The sequence below is a fragment of the Schistocerca gregaria genome, chromosome 7 (assembly GCF_023897955.1).
Source record: "Schistocerca gregaria isolate iqSchGreg1 chromosome 7, iqSchGreg1.2, whole genome shotgun sequence".
Lineage (NCBI taxonomy): Eukaryota > Metazoa > Arthropoda > Insecta > Orthoptera > Acrididae > Schistocerca > Schistocerca gregaria.
Genome location: NC_064926.1, coordinates 358199 through 365614, shown reverse-complemented (window position 1 = coordinate 365614; position 7416 = coordinate 358199). Strand labels below are relative to the sequence as shown.

Here is a 7416-nt window from a genome sequence, read left to right as displayed (position 1 = left end):
TCAGCAGAGGAGAAGACCCAAGGGCGGCAATTATAATTACAAACAAACTCATGAGAGTTACCACTCTCTCAGTTTACAACTCCCCATTGCAACGTCGTGGAGCTCCAATCTCCAGCAGGAATCATCACCATCATTAATATGTACTTCCAGTATGGAGATGACATCGAAATACACCTAGACCACCTGATGAGGGTGACCACGGCGTTGCGAGGAAGGAAAATTGTAATAACAGCTGATATTAATGCCAAGTCCCCCCTATGGTTCAGTGGCACAAGAGACGCAAATGGAGAAAAGGTGGAAGAATACATTATGGCGTCGCAACTCGTGGTGGCCAACAGGCCTGGTAATCCTCCTACCTACACGGCAGGAGGAGGGCAGGGTACAAATATTTATGTCACTCTCGTGACACCAAATGTAACAAACATCATACAAAATTGGAAAGTAATAGGAAACGCCACCACTAGCGACCATAACTTAATAACTTTCACAGTAGGGGAGAGAGAGTGCCGCTAGGCCATGGGGTGGGAAATACAATTTAACTACAGGAAAGCTGACTGGGAACGGCTGGCGAGGGATTGCGACATTCCTCCATTACCGGAAGATGACATACAACAAGACATAAACGTAGACAACAGAGCAGATGAACTAGTAACTGCAGTAACCAGGGCGGTGAGGGCTGCTGTACCGATCAGGAGGAAGGCCATGGCGGCTTCTCCGTCACCGTGGTCGCCTGAACTGGAAGATCTACGCCAATCTGTCAGGAGGCTAAGGAGGCACTACCAGCGCAGTGTCGTCTGGCAGGAGAGACAAAGGTGGCAATTGCAGTACAGGGAGGCAAAACAGAGGTTCCAGAGTGAACTACGCGAAGTCAGAAGGCGAAGCTGGGAACACTATGTGCTCAGCCAGCTAGCACTGGATCCATGGGGACTCCCCTATAAATTAGTCAGGGAGAAAATCCGCTCTCCTATGGAGCTATCTACAGTCAGGCACGGGGACAGGATGACGGAGTCCTGGCAGGAGACTGCTGGGGTCCTCCTCCGGTCCCTGCTGCCTGATGACAATGCGGATGGGGAGACAGAGGGACAGCGGCAATTGCGAGAACAAGACCGTGAAATATATAATAATGACACGGCGGTCTACCCCTTCTCAGAAGAGGAGGTGGCGACCAACATAAAGCAACTTAAAAGAGGCAAAGCTCCTGGGCCAGACGGCATTGTGGCGGAGGTGGTGCAATTCCTGGCACCCCAGCTGGTTGCGCCGCTTACCCACCTCTATAATGATTGCCTGAGGCAACAACAGTTCCCAAGAAGGTGGAAAACTGGGAACGTCGTCATTATTAAGAAGGGACCGGACAAGGATCCTGCAGAAGTAAAGTCGTACAGGCCGATCTGCCTGTTAGATTTGTTTGGAAAAATCTTGGAAAAACTGTTGGCTGACAGATTGGCAGCACACAGAGTATTGTGCGGGATGAGCAGCAGGCAATTCGGTTTCAGGCCGGGGCGGTCGGCATCTGATGCAATCGCCCTGGCGGCCGAGGTCTGTGGCTCGACCCCACACAAATACGTGGTGGGCATCATGGTGGACATCAGTGGCGCCTTCGACCGCCTGTGGTGGCCCTCGCTCTTCTCCTGCTTGCGGGAGAAAGAGTGTCCAGGGCCGCTATATGGCTGCCTGAGGAGCTACTGTGAGGATCGGGAGGTCTGGCTATCATCCCCTAGCGAAAGGGTAGGGAAAGCTGTCACGAAAGGATGTCCCCAAGGATCGGTCCTAGGGCCGCCCTTTTGGGACATCCACATGGAGCCATTACTAGACAGCCTGCAACGAAGTGAGGATGTGCTAGAGGTGATAGCCTACGCTGATGACCTCCTCCTGATGGTCGGTGGCCGTAGCCGAGAGGACATAGAACCTAAAATAGAGAGAGCAATAGACAGACTCCTACAGTGGTGCCACACCACGAAAATGACCGTATCACCAAGCAAATCGACATACTTACTACTTAAAGGACAACTAATCAGGAACCCCACGGTCAGAATTGACGGCACATCGGTACTGCGAAGACGAGACACACGTTACCTAGGAGTCATCATTGATGAGAAATGGAACTTCGGAAAACACATTGAAACTGTAACCCAAAAAGCTCTGCAAATATTAAACAACCTCATTTCCATAGGACACAAAAGATTTCACCTACCTCCACATCTCATTAAACTTTACAACAATAGTATCTTAACTTCAGTAGTGGGTTACGGCTCCGGGGTCTGGGCGCACAGACTCACGAGCGTTGTGCCCGCCATGGCAGTGAGAAGGGTTCAGAGAAGCATGGTTCTAAGATCTGTGGGCGCTTATAGAACATCTCCAGGAGGGGCCCTATTAGTCATAATGGGGCTCTGCCCACTTGACATCAAGATTAGGGAGCAAGCAGCCTGGTATTGGACGAAAAAAGGGAACCAGGGGAAAATAGAAGAAATCATGGGTGTGAGGGTAGAGGACAAAAGGTGGATTAGAAGAAGGGGGGAAGAACTTTGGCAGGGGTCCTGGGAGACAGAAGAAACCGGTCGCAGAACCTTTCAGTTCTTGCCGAACGTGAGGGAGCGTTTAGAAATGAAGCACTTTCAGCCAACACGGGGACTGATCCATTTTCTCACTGGTCATGGACCCTACCCGACATACTTATGTCGGTTTGGGAAGAGGGCTACGCCCACGTGTGACTGTGGCGCGCCGGAAGGCACTCCGGATCATGTGATTTACGAGTGCCCTCTCTTCAATGATGTAGCGACCACACTTCGAGACGGACTTCCGAACCATGACACGTATCAACTCCTCAGACGTGAAGACACTTTTCAGATGATTAATACTCTGGCCAACGAGGTATCACGGAAAGTGCTAAATGAATATCTGAGGGAGATAAACTAAGAATGCGAAAATGAACACCGATATTGTCTAGATCCCTTTTCCCATACCGCCAGCGCGCGGACTGGCCGACTTCACATCTCAGTTGGGATCCGCCGCGCGCAGGATTAGGGGGAGGAGGGGTCAATCTCACCGACTTAGAGATGCACCGGATTTGACTTAGGATAAGTTAGTTTCGTAGGACTTAGAATAGGATATTATGTTAGGTTAGGGAACTGCAGCGAGTTAACATCTTGGCCAGCCCAGTGCCAGGGGCAAGCTCTTTGGGGTTAGCTCGAAGAGCAAGGCTTGCAAAGTAGGTTTATATATTCTACTGGCACCTATGTGACGCTGCAGGTGTAGAAATTAGCAATTAGTGACAGTAATAGTTTCATAAGTAGTAGGGATAGTTGGTGCAGTGCCCATTGTTGTAGTAACCTGTAGCACATAATATTTTGTAGTATGCTGTATTGTAATAATAATAAATGTATTAATATTATGACCCACTAATGCTATTAAGGAAGTGGGTTAACATTGTATAATTATTATTATTGATGTATACGACTCATCTCGAAACGCTCACACCCCTGAGGATTTGTGTTTTCGTTCTACACAGCCGCTGCCGCTAGCTCTTTCCCACGCATTCGTTACATTCAACCTCTTACGAGTCCGACCAAATATAGACTGAGAAACAAGACCACACACTTTGTGCATTCGGAATCGAAGGCAGGGCGTCCCTCGCCGCATTTGCTACGATCGCCATTTGCTACTTCTGCAGAAGCGGCGGCGACGACGACAGGCTCTGAGATATGTGAGAAATACATCTATAAAATGTAATTCAGACTGCCTCGTCCCACCTTATGCTGTACCGCTTTGGTAAATGCTTTATCTGCGCCATTCGCCTTAATCACATCTGAGAGTCATTCTTTAAAAAACGCCTGTCGCTAAGTGTTCGTCATCATAGATACTGTTTGCTATACGGCCACGACGCGCAACTGATTTCCAAAATTCATCTTTCTCCTATTAGGATGGAACTTACGACCCCTGGTTTATTTGGCCACTGCTCTACCGCTGAGCTAAAGAAGCGCGGCCTAGCGGTACTCTTGGGTACTTCGTCCTTATGGGCGTCTGCATCATCAGACTTCAGCTGACAACACTTCATATTGCCGGCTAATATTTGCAGCTATGGCGACCCATTACTGCTTGGCTACACATCTGACACGTAACCGATGTGCTCTCCAAACAACAACACTTGCATTTCAGAACATGTCTTTCACACATGTCTACAAAATACCTTCACCTTCAAATACAGTTTCCTTGCGACTGACAGAGACGTAGGCAAAGTTTAAAGTTGCTATTTCCATTACATCTCGTTAATCTGAAAAACGGTTATTTACATCCGCAGCGGAACAAAATTGAGTTCCGCACAGCGTGTGGCTCGAACCCACGACCCTGGGATTAATAGACTGACGCTCTACCGACTGAGCTAGCCGGCTACCTCGGTGAATACCTGCCGGGTAGCACGTCACACAGTACTCGTTTGGGTTGGGTTTTCCCATACAGCATCTCTCCATGCTGCCTAATGTTTTCCTAACGTCACACTCGTCACGAACTTCCTTTTATGTCATAATCATTTCTGAGAGGTAAAGAAATTGCATGACAACATGCAGAGCTAGTGGCGTCAAAATTAACACACATACTTTATGTGACTCAAAAGCCGAACGAGTTACTTTCCGACGTTGTTTTAGATGTGCAAGTGCCAGTCAAAACTCGCGGTGTCGGCACTCTGCCGACCATTTCGCTAGTTAACACCGGTCTTGTTGTGTGTGTTTCAAGCTCAAGAGCATCTCCAAGCAAAAAATGGTCAACAGCAACATTCAGACGGTTTCGTACTGCTCAATTGATACATTAAAACGGTATGTTTCTTTTTCAGAACTGGAAAAACACTAGCGTGACAGAATTCGAACCTGTAATCTTCAGATCCGAAGTCCGACGTCTCGTTACATTGACTCTGGGGTTGATCCGCCGGGAACACAGCGTCTGCTTCATCCTCAGTACCAGTGACATCAACCACTGGGGAGTCATCCGTCGTTACCTCCATCGCTGAGTGTGGTAGCGGCGGTGCCGCGTCAGCACTCGGTTCTTTGACGTTATCGGCCAAAACATCATTCAAAAGAGGGGCATCTACAGGCGGGGTCGCGGGTGGAAGACCACAAGCCGCGGCAGCGTATGTCAGTGGCAGTGCCGTCGTCACAGGGGGGCTAGCGGCTTCACCGACAGGTATCTGCGTCACGCGTCTTTGTATACATTCAGAGCGCACGTGGCCGGGCGCACCACAGCCGGCACACGTTTTTGGCTGCCCATCATATATGACAATTCCGCGATGTCCATCTACGTAAATATATGAAGGTATGTGCTTCTGTAGATCGATCTTAACCTGCCTGACGCCGTTAAGCACCGGAAATTTGTGGGCTTTGGACCAACGCTCCGCAAAATTGTTAATGACCCTCCCGTAAGGTGTTAATGCAGAATTTATTTGCGCGGCTGATATTTCAAACGGGAGTTCGAAAATACGTGCCGTTCGGATGCCCATTCCAGCATGCGTAATGCTGACGTCACTGACGGTACCATCTATATGTTTAAACTTCAGTACACCTCCACTGGACTCCACAATTCTATCACACATTTCAGAGGACGTTAATTTCACATAAACAACACTAGTCACGATAGAGAAATTTATCCCTACAATGTCATCAAAAGTAATCTTAGCTGTTTCCTCTAACCATGCTTCAACTTCAAACGAATTTGGTTTCGAAAAGTTCCTATCAAAGGTAAACTTCAAGGTATCTTTCCTGTTAGTCGGATTCATAATTCCATATCAGATCCTACAGAACGGAACGAATACTAATAAGCAGACGCTGTAAGCACGCGACTCACCGCCTGACGTAAACACTTCCTGCCACAGCGCGCTGGCCCTGGAGGTCCGCTCACCACCGCTGCCGTAGGCAGACTGTCCATTAGGCCACACCGTCACTGACGACCAACTATAACTTGTATACGACTCATCTCGAAACGCTCACACCCTGAGGATTTGTGTTTTCGTTCTACACAGCCGCTGCCGCTTGCTCTTTCCCACCCACTCGTTACATTCAACCTCTTACAAGACCGACCAAATATAGACTGAGAAACAAGACAACACACTTTGTGCATTCGGAATCGAAGGCAGGGCGTCCCTCGCCGCATTTGCTACGATCGCCATTTGCTACTTCTGCAGAAGCGGCGGCGGCGACGTCGACGATGACCGCGAGAGGCTCTGAGATATGTGAGAAATACATCTACAAAATGTAATTCAGACTGCCTCATCCCACCTTATGCTGCACCGCTTTGGTAAATGCTTTATCTGCGCCATTCGCCTTAATCACATCTGAGAGTAATTCTTAAAAAAACGCCTGTCGCTAATTGTTCGTCATCACAGATACTGTTTGCTATACGGCCACAACGCGCAACTGATTTCCAAAATTCATCTTTCTCCTGTGAGGATGGAGCTTACGACCCCTGGTTTATTAGACCACTGCTCTACTGCTGAGCTAAAGAGGCGCGGCCTAGCGGTACTCTTGGGTACTTCGCCTTTACGGTCGTCTGCATAATCAGACTTCCGCTGACAACACTTCATATTACCGGCTAATATTTGCAGCTATGGCGACCCATTACTGCTTAGCTACACATCTGACACGTAACCGATGTGCTCTCCAAACAACAACACTTGCATTTCAGAACTTGTCTTTCCCACATGTCTACAAAATCACCTTCACCTTCAAATACAGTTTCCTTGCGACTGACAGAGACGTAGGCAAAGTTTAAAGTTGCTATTTCCATTACATCTTGTTAATCAGAAAAACAGTAATTTCCATCTGCAGCGGAACAAAATTCCGTTCCGAACAGCGTGGGGCTCGAACCCATGATCTTGAGATTAAGAGTCTGACGCTCTACCGACTGAGCTAGCCGGCTACCGCGGTGAGTACCTGCCGGGTAGCACGTCACACAGTACTCGTTTGGGTTGGGTGGTCCCATACAGAATCTCTCCATGCTGCCTAATGTTCTCCTAACGTCACACTCGTCACGTACTTCACTTTAATGTCATAATCATTTCTGAGAGGTAAAGAAATTGCATGACAACATGCAGAGCTAGTGGCGTCAAAATTAACACACATACTTTATGTGACTCAAAAGCCGAACGAGTTACTTTCCGACGTTGTTTTAGATGTGCAAGTGCCAGTCAAAACTCGCGGTGTCGGCACTCTGCCGACCATTTCGCTAGTTAACACCGGTCTTGTTGTGTGTGTTTCAAGCTCAGGAGCAACTCCGAGCAAAAAATGGTCAAAAGCAACATTCAGACAGTTTCGTAGTGCTCAATTGCTACATTAAAAGGGTATGTTTCTTTTTCAGAACTGGAAAAACACGAGCGTGACATCATTCGAACCTGTAATCTTCAGATCCGAAGTCCGACGCCTTATCCATTGGGACACA

At 48.2% G+C, this 7416-nt stretch overlaps 1 non-coding gene across 1 annotated transcript; it reads right to left on the bottom strand.

Annotated features, from left to right (window-relative positions):
* Positions 1-6824: 6824 nt before the first annotated feature.
* Trnak-cuu (transfer RNA lysine (anticodon CUU)) lies at positions 6825-6897 on the bottom strand. The gene has a single exon. It is a non-coding gene; the product is annotated as a tRNA-Lys (tRNA).
* Between the last annotated feature and the right edge of the window lie 519 nt (positions 6898-7416).